Source organism: Microcebus murinus, chromosome 4 (assembly GCF_040939455.1).
Source record: "Microcebus murinus isolate Inina chromosome 4, M.murinus_Inina_mat1.0, whole genome shotgun sequence".
NCBI lineage: Eukaryota > Metazoa > Chordata > Mammalia > Primates > Cheirogaleidae > Microcebus > Microcebus murinus.
Window position 1 is genome coordinate 20,852,006 of NC_134107.1, and position 12,779 is coordinate 20,864,784.

The 12,779-nt window shown below is 45.6% G+C and overlaps 1 protein-coding gene and 1 non-coding gene across 22 annotated transcripts in view; one reads left to right on the forward strand and one right to left on the reverse strand.

Moving 5' to 3' along the window:
* Window positions 1-6,224, forward strand: part of CELF1 (CUGBP Elav-like family member 1) — an 82,709-nt gene extending 76,485 nt beyond the window's left edge. For 14 of the 21 annotated variants that reach the window (XM_076001876.1, XM_076001880.1, XM_076001882.1 and 11 more), the window contains one exon: window positions 3,281-6,224. The gene's annotated coding sequence lies outside the window, so the exon portion shown is untranslated. Of the gene's footprint in view, window positions 1-47 lie in introns of all 21 variants that reach the window. The other 7 variants (XM_076001879.1, XM_076001881.1, XM_076001883.1 and 4 more) reach the window with 1 other exon arrangement.
* A 4,864-nt stretch (window positions 6,225-11,088) lies between these two features.
* Window positions 11,089-11,150, reverse strand: LOC142870782 (U7 small nuclear RNA). The gene has a single exon (XR_012919119.1). It is a non-coding gene; the product is annotated as a U7 small nuclear RNA (small nuclear RNA).
* Window positions 11,151-12,779: the final 1,629 nt, after the last annotated feature.

Consider the following 12,779-nt stretch of genomic DNA (forward strand, 5'->3'; position numbering starts at 1 on the left):
AGGCTGTGGTTGACAGCCCTGGACCCTGATCCCTGCCACTCTCGCAGGCACAGCTTGCCCTGAAGACTCGGCTACTGCCTTCTGTGGGAGTTTCGCTTCGTACAGAGGACAAGTTTGTGCTTTGGTTTCCAGTGTTTTACTTTGGAGTTTAGGTGCCATATCCTGAGTTTTTTTTTTTTCCCCCCTTTATTTAAAGTTTGCTGTGTTTGTAACCAGTGTGTGTTGAGAAGGACCAACACCAAACCACCCTGGGGAAGGGGGAAACATTTAAAAAAGATGATGATCAGAATTTGCCCCAAACCACCCCAAGAGAGAGAACTGAGTGGAACAAAAAGAACTGACTCCCAGAATCTCCCTGAGTGCAAGGGTGGGTGAAATGGGAACTGACATCCAAGAGCTGTGGGAGGCAGAGTAGGTGGGGATGGCTTTGGAGAATAATGGGAATGACTAGACATGTAATGCCCTGGCAGCTGGAGACTCAAACCCCTACATAGTTTGCCTTCTGGGGAAAGAGAGTTTTGCTACCTATTTTTCAGATTCTTATCCTGGATTTCTGCCCCTCTTTCCTAAAAGGGGTTAACAATTCTCTGGAAATAACCTGTTAAATTAGCTTGACATATGCAAAAAGCAGGGATTTGTCTCCCATTACCAGCTTTCCCAGGCAGCCATTGGTATTGGATTGGCCCTGCTTGGTTGGAGGGTGTTTGGGAGGAGCAGCCAAAGAGGTCATTTTTAGTTTATTTTGACACCAAATTAGACTATGGCTCATTTCCAACAGGTCTCTTTAAAGAAGGCCTCTATGGGAAAACATTGCCTTGTGTCCTTCTTGCAGTTCACCACAGCAAGGAACATCACCTCCATTCCAAGCCACAATTTTCTCATGAGGGTGGATCCAAGAAGGGCTTGCAGTTCTAGCTAGAGAGGGTACTTCTTCTGGGCAAAGGGATCAAAAGCCATCTAGGTGGGGGAGGAGGAGCCTGCTTCTTGGTGAACCTGAATCAGAAGGTCCCCTTAAGCCAGCATGCTGCATTTGCCAGTGGCCAGAATTTAGTACTTACGAGATTCAGAAATCCGCATTTGCCTGTTTGATTGAGGTGTCCCAGATGTAGAATTCCCACAGAGGCCTGGCAGGCCCTTCCTCTAACCACTCCAGCCCCATCTTCTGTTCTTGGGGACAGAGGAGACAACAGGACGTTTACAGCCTCCGTATGGATTTAGTGTTCATTTACCTCAGTATTACTATGTTCATTTTTGTCCTCGTGCTACAAGTTAGCTCCCTGCTGCCTCCCACAGGTCTCACTCCAGCTCATGCCTGTGACCCACATAGCCTCTGGGCTCTGCCTCTGCTCCAAGAAGTGATGTGGGGGTGGAGAGCCAGGAAGGACATGCTGTTGGGAGTATACACCTGGGCAGAGGTAGCCCTTTTAGGGTATGACTATAGCCACGACCAGGGACTGGGTCCCTGGGTCCCTGGAATCTTAAACCTCACCAATAGTCCTGACCCCTAGCAGCAAAGATAAAATAAAGGGGTTGGTTTGCTATTCAGTCAGATGAGGGCTCTCTCCTTGTCATGCTGTCCCTGTGGGTAACAGACAAGGATTGACCGTCTTGCTGTTGTACAGATAGTTGGCGGTGTTGGATTATACCATTGAAGCTGGGACAACTGTTCATTCTCATAGCGATAACTTGGGTCTGTTGTCCTCTAAGAAACATGAAACATATACTTCTTAAGCTGAACCACATAAACTTGAATTCTGCACACTGGGAGAAATGTGTCCTGTGTTTCAAAGGATAAAACTGTTCTAAAGGCTTCCAGGGTCATGATGGGATTTTTTAAATAAATGCAAAAAATAAAAAGAAAAAAGAAAAAAGAAAACAAAAAAAAGAAAAATATGCTAGGTTGGGGAGGCGCTGTTCTGAATCCCAACCGGCTGGAACCAAGAATGTCGTTTCTATTTTTATAGAAGTTTTATACAGCTCCGGGGTGGAGAATATTTATTACCTAAATTATATCTCTGGAAAAGGCCAGGATTTTGTAGAATCCAGAATGTGATTGTTGTACACACAGGGTGCTGTGTATGATTGAAACTACTGACTTTCTGTGGCCCGTTTGCAGCCCAGCTAACCTGCCCAAGGGGAAGGCGTTAATGCTGTGAATTGGCAGAGGAGAGAGCTGTGCTCCACAGGGTGCTGCCGGTGCTGTGCTCCCTGACCTTCTGTTCTGTCTTCCTCCTTGGCCAGAACTCCAGTCCCTTCCCACTCCCCCCTTTCTCTTCCCTTCCACTATTCCATCATTATTTGTCCATGGATTGTCCTGGGCTTTGGGACCTTATGAAACCCCTTTCCTAATGACATAAGAGACAAGATGCAATCCACCTGCCTTCGATTCCAGACCCTGAGGCTCCATACCTGCTCATGGGTTCTCTTTTCTGAAAGGAGTGTTTGCCGCAGCAGGGTCCTGGGCTGCTTACATGGACAGCTGGTAGGACCATGCACTTCTCTATTCTCTCCTCCCCCTGCCCAGTGAGTTAGCACAGCAGCAGCACTGCCCTTGAGCACAGTTCTCTCCCCATGCCAAAGATGGTTTTGTGAAGAAGCTGCTCCCCTATAAGTCTCACATGTGAAAGGGCTCAGCTTGGAGAGTGGAGACTCGCAGTCAAGTCTTAAGCAATCCTTATCTGTTGTGTGGAGGTTTCACTTACAATGTGTTTTCTGCTGTAGTTTTGTTTCTTACTTGGGTTACATCATGAAACTGATTTGCCTTGAATGCAGCCAGACCACTGTCTGCTTGGTTCCACATGAGTGGCCAGGGCCTGCATGGAAGCTAAGAGCTTGGATTTCTGGGAACTAAGGCCATCCCCATAGGATTGAGCAGAAATCCTGGCCCTCTCCCCTAAAGAATTTTTCCTACCCCAGGCAGCATTTTCTGCTTTCCCCCTGGGTCTTGACCAGGGAGTGGGGAGAGAGCCATGGCTCTGCTCCCCTAGAGACCTTCTCTTATGAGTTGGGCAGTTCGAGGGAAATCCAAGCCTTAGGTTCCCTTCGTCTCTGGCAATTGGATGTGTTCTTGGTGTCCTCCATGTCCTTTTTGACTTTTCCCTGTGTCCATTGTTAGCATGTGCAAAAGTTCCCTGTCATTACCCAGCCCCTGCCCCGCCCTGCCTCCTCATTTCAGGGCTGTACACACAGTGAGTGTTCCTGTTCTCTCTCTCTTTGTTTGGATGTATTGCTCTGTGTAACTCAGTGGGTCTCCCTCTTTCTGGTTTGTTTTTTTTTCTAGATTCCTGCCGTTTGTTCATCGTTGTGCCTAAAGCATGTCGATGTGGCGTCAAGTACATCGTCCAAATCCCTGTCTCTTCAGCTTCTCTGATGCTTGAACTCTCACCTTTGACCTTGTGTTGACCTTTGATGCTGACGTGTATTTTTATTATGTTTGTTTCTTTCTTTGTTTTTTCTTTCCTTTTTTTTCCCTTTTGTGCTGCCAAATTGGTTTTGCTAGAACGACTGCTGAAGGGGAAATATTTAAACTTGCATTTGAATATAAAAAAATCTATTTTTCTAGAACTTCATAAGATAACCACTTGATTTTGTGATTCCAATTCTTTGTAATTGTCTTCAGAGCAGCCCTACTAGCACATACCGCGTGGTGTTTGTATTTCTGTGAACACACAGCCAGTCCGTTTCTAGGCTTTGTTTCTCTGTGTGCTTAGTTTTAAAGACAACTTTGAAGTAATGAAATAAAAGATGTCACTAAAACCTTTGAGGCTCCTGAGCACATTTTGCTGATACAGTTTGTGGGGCTTGAGGAGACCGCATGTGTTGTACTTATTTTTGTTTTTCTGAGTTCTCAACTGCAGAAAGCACCTGAACCCCCTTTCCTTTTTGATTGCAGGCTGCAGTTTGGGCCCCAGCCAGCCCTTTTTCTTTTGCTTTTTCTTTTGTGGTTCTTCCCTAGAGCGAGTCTGCGGGGAGCCTTGGATCCCTCTTGCCCTTTCCCCTCAGCCCCATGCTTGTTCCTACAGTCTCCACAGCAAAATGTGATGCTTTGATTTTTTTTGTTTTTGTTTTTGTATCGTTTTTGTGTTTTTGTTTTGGATTTTTTCCTCTCCTACTAAGATTATGCCCAGAAAAAACAAGTTTTGCATGTTTCCTGCTGTTTCTTCACACCTTCGTATATATCACCTTCACCTCTCTGTTTTCTATAGTTTGTGCAAAAACTGACCGATTTAAAGGGGTTTCAAAGAAGCTGTTTTAAATTGTTGTGGGGTTGATTATTTTTTTCAAGATTGTATTGTTTTATTTTGAAGTGGCAACTTTCTCCTCTATTGCCCTAGAGCGTTTGCCTGTGCACTTAGACTGTCACCTCGTGTGGCCTCCAGGTCTCAGTGGGCATCCAGGAGACTGGCTGCTTGCTCAGAGGGGGTGTGGAGGGCCTGGAGAGGCACGAGAAGCAGAGATAGAACCCAGAAGGTGGCCACGGGTGGGCAAGAGGCTTACTTAGCGCATAGGGGCAGTGAGCACCCAGGGAAGGAGGGTGCTCGTAACCACCTGTAGGAGGCCATCTGCACACTAGTGGCAATGTACCTGCCGGCGCTTTTGCTAGGTGACAAGCACAATTACTACAGTCTTCACACTGTTTACAGCCCTGGGCACCAGCCACCCCGCACTGGCTCTTTACCACAGCTCTGCTCTTGCTTAGCTAGTGGGGTGGGGGGAAGGGCAGGGATTTGTGTTTTTTAAATTGGGCGAAGAGCCAAACAGCTACTGTCCCTGGGTGCCAGGCAAGCCAGTTCTTTGGTTCCCTGAAGGGAACTAACCCTCTTCTCTTGTGGCACCATCCAGCCTCAGGGTCTTGGAGACTTGAGTAAGAATGTGAATGGGAGGGAGAGGCAAGGAGGTGAGAGGTCACTGAATGGATCTGTGGAGGGAAGAGTTTGCAGGGGGAGGTGATGGTAGATCCCACCCAGCCCAGAGCTGCTGGTGGGTGGGGGAGCTGGAGAGTAGGACTGTCCGGCGAAGGGTGGAGAGGTATAGCCAAGGGGCCGGGGCAGGGAAGGTAGAAGCACTGTGGAGCAGCATCCATGCTGGGATCCGTGAGAGAAGGGAGCCCCGCAGAATTTCTGCTTTGGGGCCCAGCAGGTTGCCCAGTATTATGCCTGAGGCTGCTGTTATTAGGAGGGAAGGGCAGCCAAGTGCAGGCCCAGTGTATGGTAGGCTGCTGCATTTCCTGGAAGGGGTGATTGGATGGAAAGAGGCCAGAACCCCCAGCCTGAGAGACTGCTGTGCGCCCCACAGTCTGACTGCACAGAGCCGCCTCTGTTGGCAGGAGGCGCTGAGGCTCCCCTTCCTGTGTATTGAGAAGCCGTGTTTGCCAATATATTTTGCTTTCAATTCCAAGAGGAGCTCTGGGAAAACCTGTGGATAAAACCAAATGCCAAACGTTGGACGTTGTTTCCTTTTCCTTTTCTCTCTCTGATTGTTTTAATTGTTCTGTGGTGGTTTTAATGGATTTGAGACCCTGGAGCGGCAGCTGCCTTTCTAATTTCCAGCTGCTTTTTGTGAATAATTTAAAAAGAAAAAAAAAAGAAACTTTACATTTTGGAGACAAACCTGTGTGAGTTTTTTATTGGTACAAACGTTGTATTTAACACTAGGGGTTTTGTACAGTTTTTTGCCTTTTCTACTAGAAAACAATGTAAAGTGATTTCACAATGTGAAGAGAAAAAAAATTGCCACTATGACCAAACGCACAGTCTGTTCTGCAGCAACAACGGGATTCAATCAACTCAAAGTCGTGATTCAGCCGTAGAAATGCTTTTCCTTTACCTTGTTTGAGCTTTTCCTTTCTTTCCTGTTTTGATTTGCAAAAGAAAATGTCTTTTTTGTGTGAACTTGTGTTGTACTCTGTAGAAAATTATGGATTTTACTTTAATGGTTTAAAAAAAAAAAGGCAAGAAGAGCCCTTGTCGCTTTTCTTACCTAATCACAGAGTTTGTGTAGTGGATTAAAAAAGAAAAAAAATTGTTACAAGTTTGGAGCAAGGGAGTATGTGTTTAAAAGGAATCTCCTTCCTTCCTTTTTTTTGTGTGTTTTTCCTTTTGTCCCAATGGGGAACCTAAATCTGTTTTAATTGCACAGACACACGGACAAAAAGTCATTTTGTATCTGCCAAGTGTGGTACCTTCCTTTGTTTATTTGCTATTAAACTGTTTGAGAAGAACTGATGTTGTCTCAGAGTTATTCATTGTGGGGCTGGGCTGTGGTGGTGGTCCTGAAGAAGGGGGTGAGTGCTAGTAAGATTTCTTTTTGGTGTGCCTCAAAGATATGCAACTGAACCTACCAAAAACTCCTGAAGGAAAACATAATTTCCCACTAGAAAACTGCCTTCCCCATCTTCTTGTATTCTGCAAGATGCCTGTGTATATGGAAACACCTTAAAACTTTTTTCACAGCCTTTATTTTTGTGCTTCTCCTGTTTTCAGTAATGGCTGCCACATGATAGAACTGGCCCAAACCTGCTGGTACAAGTCCCTTCCCTGGTGCTACAGAGTCCCTACTCCCTGGGAACTCGACGGCCAGCACCAAATCCCAGAGCATGGCTGGCTTCCTCTCTCCGGGCCTTTAAAGGTCCAGCCTGAAATGGTTAAGCTTCTGCTTTCGTCACTTTTACCTCATCACAGAAGGGCATGTTTCTAAGACTCCTGCTGTTTACCCTTCAATAATGCTAGATCACCTCGGGCTTCCTCTGACCCCTGGGAACGTCAGTTAGCCACTGGGCCAGGAATCTCAGGCTCTCTAGATGATATATAAGCAGCACACACTTGTCTGTTCCTTATCCACTGCCATTGCTGTCCTCGCATGGAGACACCCAGCTCCTCTTGGGAAGCTGGAGCCTGCCTGGAGGCACACACTGGCACATGGCCTGTGGGTAGGCCAGGCCTCAGCCTTCCTGTCAGTGTCTGTCTTTGTGGGGCATGTCAGGAGCGACACCTCCTAGTGGGAGTTGGCTTGAGTACTAGTCCATTATATCTTCTGTGAATTAAGGATTCTGAACACAAATAAATTTGGGAATGTTCTCCCCACTCATAGCACCTAGTAGCATACTAGCGTATTTGGGACTCTGAGAAATCAAGCAGTAAAGAAGCCTTTCAGACTTGATTTAACCCAGCATTTCCCAGACTGTGGACCCCATTTGATAATACCCACTTGCTCTCCAAGAAAAGTGGCAGTTGGGTTTAGTAGGTTTTTGTCTACCAAATTCTGCATGTATGTGCTCTTCTGCTCATTTTCCCATTTTTATTTATTGAAAATGTTTAAAATCAGAACTTTATGTAATATGCAATTATCCTAGCTAATGTTTATTGATTGTTTACCAAAATCAGATGCTATGGAACACACATAATACACAGTGTTGCAGTCTTTATATATCATCCCTAAGAAGTAGTTACTGTTCCTATCCCCAGATAATAAAGAAGTTGAAAGAAGTGGGGTTGCCTGCTAGAAAGTGGCATGCACTGAGAATCAAACTGGCCTCCTGACTCCTGAGCCCTTTCTCCTAGTCACTACTGAGTAGAAATAACTCTAGAGCCAGTTAATGTGCTTTAGTCAACCTGTATCTCATTATAGATGCTTGTATTCTCTTCTAGGCCCTAGTGAGGGGAGCTTAGCGGACCTACAACTTCTGTGGCTGCCCTAGGTGGTGACTCCTTGTAGCTCTTCCCTCCTTAAAGTGGCTGTTTGGGCATTTGAGAGGTTCATTGGTGACTGGTCGGTCAGCAAGCATCTTTCCACTCAGTTATTTACTTGATCTGGAACCAACTCAGCAAATGTTTACCTGGTGTTTTTATTTAATTTTTTTTTTTTTTAAGACTAGTCAAGTGTAGTAGTGAGAAGGGGGAAAGACTAGAACAAGGAGTTCTTGTAACATCATATCTGCCATATTCTTTTTTTTTTTTTTTTTTTTTTTTTTTTTTTGAGACAGAGTCTCACTTTGTTGCCCAGGCTAGAGTGAGTGCCGTGGCGTCAGCCTGGCTCACAGCAACCTCAATCTCCGGGGCTCAGCGATCCTACTGCCTCAGCCTCCCGAGTAGCTGGGACTACAGGCATGCGCCACCATGCCCGGCTAATTTTTTGTATATATATTTTTAGTTGGTCAATTAATTTATTTCTATTTTTGGTAGAGACGGGGTCTCGCTCAGGCTGGTTTCGAACTCCTGACCTTGAGCAATCCGCCCGCCTCGGCCTCCCAAAGTGCTAGGATTACAGGCGTGAGCCACCGCGCCCGGCCTGCCATATTCATTTTTAAGTGTATAATTTAGTGATATCAAGTACAATCACAATGTTTGTGCAACAGTCACCACCTAATGTTTAAGTGAACTTGAAATGCACTTTTTTCAACTTGACCTCATACTTGTGAAATCATGTTTCCTATCTTAATTATGTTTTAAAATGCACACTAAATTACATACCCATTAATATATAAAATGTCCATTGAGTGCCTTCTCGGTAAGTTTTGCGTTTCATACTTGGAAATTGGTGCAGTGGAGAGTCGGGGCCTTACTCCATGGACTCTCTTCCTGCAAATTACAGGTGGTTAAACCTACAGCTCTCCTGACTAGCACAGACTTGATTTCTGTGACTCAAGAGCCAGGGTGGTAGATGTCTTAAGTCTTTGCCTTAGTACTTCTGTGTTCCTGAGAGTGAACTTCATATAAAAATAGAATGTTAAATACAACTTGAGAATCTTTCAATTTAACATCATGCTTGGTAGGGCATGGGGCTCATATCTGTATTCCTAGGACTCTGGATGGCCAAGGCAGGCGGATCATTTGAGGTCAGGAGTTCGAGACCAGCCTCAGCAAGACCGAGACCCCGTCTCTACAGGAATAGAAAAAATTTAGCTGCACAGCTAAAAATATAAAAAACATTAGCCGTGTGTGGTGGTCTGCACCTGTAGTCCCAGCTACTTGGGAGGCTGAGCCAGGAGGATTGCTTGAGCAGGGGAGTTTGAGGTTGCTGTGAGCTAGGCTGACACCACAGCACTCTAGCCCCAGCAACAGAGCAAGACTGCCTCAAAAAAAAAAAATCATATTAAAGGCTGTTGCTTCTCTTACTTTAATATTGACCCACGGCCTCCTTTGGGAGGCCAAGGCAGGGAGGATTTCTTGAACCCAGGAGTTTGAGACCAGCCTAGGCAACATAGTGAGATTCTACAAAAAATAAATCAAGCATGGTATATATAGCACATGCCTGTAGTCCCAGCTATTCAGGAGACTGAGACAGGAGTATCACTTGAGCCCAGGAGGTCAAGGCTGCGAGCTATGGTTATGCCACTGCACTGCAGCCTGAGTGACAGCAAGACCCTATCTTTCTAAAGACCCCCAAATTTAACAAGCAGCCCAGGGCGGGGGGTAAAGACCCCAAAAGGGAATGCTTTTAACTTTTTTTTTTTTTTTTTTTTACAATTTAGGCTTTTGCATGTTTATAATCATAAAGCAAGTGTGTCTTAAAACACTTTCTTCCCTTTTTTTTTTTCATTGTTGTTGCCTGTGCTAGAGTGCTGTGGCATCAGCCTAGCTCACAGCAACTTCAAACTCCTGGGCTCAAGCAATCCTTCTGCCTCAGCCTCCCAAGTAGCTGGGACTACAGGCATGTGCCACCATGCCTGGCTAATTTTTTTTTCTGTATATTTTTAGGTGGCCAATTAATTTCTTTCTATTTTTAGTAGAGATGAGGTCCTGCTCTTGCTCAGGCTGGTTTCGAACTCCTGATCTTGAGCGGTCCTCCCGCCTCTGCCTCCCAGAGTGCTAGGATTATAGGCATGAGCCACCATGCCCAGCAACTTTCTCTACTTTTGAAAACCGATTTTCTTAGCGCTGACTTTCTGGGTCAGCACACAGCTTCCCTAACTCTTGGTACTCTGCTTATCTGAGCAGCTCAGTCCCTGATGAGGACAAGCCACTGGGAAGGAAATTAGAGACCAGGTTGTCCTTTCACCTCTGGGAATGTCAAACTAATGTCTGATAACATTTCCCTTCAGGAGGGATCCGATGGAGATGGCTTTTACTTGCACCTTCTGCCGTTTTCAAGCTTTTTCCTCCCCTCTTAGGAGTCCTTTCCAGTCCCCACCATCTGGTGTTTAATTTCTTTTGCATGCATTGACTTTCTCTACTGATGAAAGCTCCAGCTATAGGGAAAGCTCTTGTTTTTTTTAAAATCAGTCGGTCTCAAGGTGGGAAATGGAGTACACTCAACTGGAAGGGCAGCCAAGTCTTCAGCTGCCTCATCCCCTCTCTGGGGGATCCCAGTAAACAGGCCTCTTGAGGTTTGAGGGTTTTTTTAAACAGCTTTATTGAGATATAATTTATATACTATACAATTCAACCACTTAAAGCATACCATTCATTGGTTTTTAGAGCTGTGCAACCATCACCACAACCTAATTTTTAGAACATCTTCACCCCAAAGAGAAACCCTATACTCATTAGCAGTCACTCCCTGTCCCCTCCCTCACCGCTTTTCCCAGGCCCTGGCCACCACTAATCTACTTTATGTCTCTGTGGCTTTGTGTTTTCTGGACGTTTCATATGAATGCAGTCATACAATATGTGGCCGTCTATGTCTGACTTTCACTTAGTCTACCTCCTGAGGCATTTTCTCCTTTTTTACCTCCTACTTGAAAACTTGTGGCAGCACTGTCCTTGTACTGTGTAATGCCCCTGCCATTCCTCACCCTTCTGAGCCGCCTGCTCCCAGTCTGGACAGATTTCTGCAGCCCCTTGTCCCTTCCAGCTCTCTCACTCCTGATTGGGAGCCTACTTTAGTATCTGAATCTGGCAGGCTCCTTAGGCCTGTATTGTCCAATACAGTTACCTACCTCCTAGCCACTGTAGCTTTTGTAATTTAAATAATTAAAATTTAAATTTAGTACCTCACTTTTACAGCCACATTTCCAGTATTCAAAAGCTGTGTGTAACTACTAACTGTCATCTTGGACAGTGCTTGAAACAGACCATTTCCGTCATTGCAGACAGTCATCGGGACTGATCTTGCTTTGCTTTTGAGGAAAATAACCAACATTTTGGGGGTGGAGGTCTTCTAGTGAGGACCAGAAAACCTGCTAGACAAATTCTGAAAGAGCTGTAGCACTAACCAGCATTTATTAATCATAGCCACTGTACTTGTTCTCCCAGCAGCAGGTAGCATAGGAAGGTAAAGAGACTGAGGCTCAAGAGAAGCTGCAATTCCCCCCCCCCCCCCCCCCCCCGCTAATAAGTAGGAGAGTTGCTTTTTTGCTTTTAAAGAGAGAGATCTTAATATGTTGCCCAGGTTAGACTTCTGAGCTCAAGCATTCCTCCTGTCACAGCCTCCGGAGTAGCTGGGGCTACAGGCACACTCTACCACACCCAGCTAATTTTTAAATTGTTTATGGAGACGGGATCTCACTGTATTATCTAGGCTGGTTTCAAACTACTGGCCTCAAGGGATTCTCCCACCTCAGCCTCCCAAAGTGCTGGGATTACAGGCTTGAGCCAGCCCACTTTATTGTTTAGGAGCTACAGAATACTTCATGATTTATCAACTACCCTCCTATCCGACACAGATTATTTCTAGTGTTTTCACTGTTATAAGTGATGAGGGCCATTAAAGGGGCGCTAGTTCAATGTCTTGTTCAAGGCAAGTTATTTTATCATCACATTCAGTTTTCACAGAAAACTTGCCAGAGAGGTGATATCCTCATTTTACAATTGAGAAAACTAAATTGTTGGGAGGGAGAGAGACTCTTCCTAAGAATCCTACTGATCATGACAGAAGGAGCCTGGACTGTCCCCTCCAATTACACTTGTCATGCCTCTGGAGCAGGGGCTGCAAATGTGACGTGTGTAGGAAGGTCAGTCTAAGATAACAAGTGACACTTGTCTTCAGTGTCAAGGCAGGAAATGGGAGTTGGGGATATTCTTGGTCCCTCGGGGCCAGACACCAACCTCTTGACCGGTTGATAGGCAGAGTTACAGGCCTGGGCTTGCATGAGCTTCCAATCTTGAAGAGAAGCAGGAAATGTAGGTTTTTATATGAAATCTCCCAGATCACACGTTTTCAACTAACTCAGAAATATTCAGCCCTCTCATGCCAGACTGACTCTTGGCTTCAGGTCCAAACTTTATTTTCTACTTCTGATTATAATGCAGGGTGCTAAAATGTGAGGTGCGTAGCTGGTACCTGACAACAGAGGCTCCCAAATATCCCACCACCCAGTGAGCTTAAGTGGCCCAGAAAAGACCATTTCATTCTGTGGCTCTTCCAACTTCAGGGGCCTTTTGTCCACTGGGCATTGGTGAGTAGGTCTTGACTCTGTTTACCCTGTCCTCGATACATTTCTCCATCTCTCTCTTCCTCTCCTTTCTGGGACAGTATAATGGTTAATAATGGGCTCCCAAAATCATAACACTGCTTGGGTTCTGGTCCCAGCTGTCTCTAGGTGGAAGTGTGGTCTTGGTTGGGAGGCTGAGGCAGGAGGATCTCTTGAGGCCAGGAGTTCAAGACCAGCCTGAGCAACATAGCAAGACCCCATTTCCACAAAAAAATTTAAAAATTAGCCAGGCGTGGTGGCTCACACTTGTAGTCCCAGCTACTCTGGAGGCTGAGGCAGGAGGATCGCTTGAGCCCAGGAATTTTAGGTTGCAGTGAGCTATGAGAACACTACTGCACTCCAGCCCAGGCAACATAACTGTCTCAAAAAAAAAAAAAAAGGGTGTGGTCTTGGGAAGGTCACCTTATGT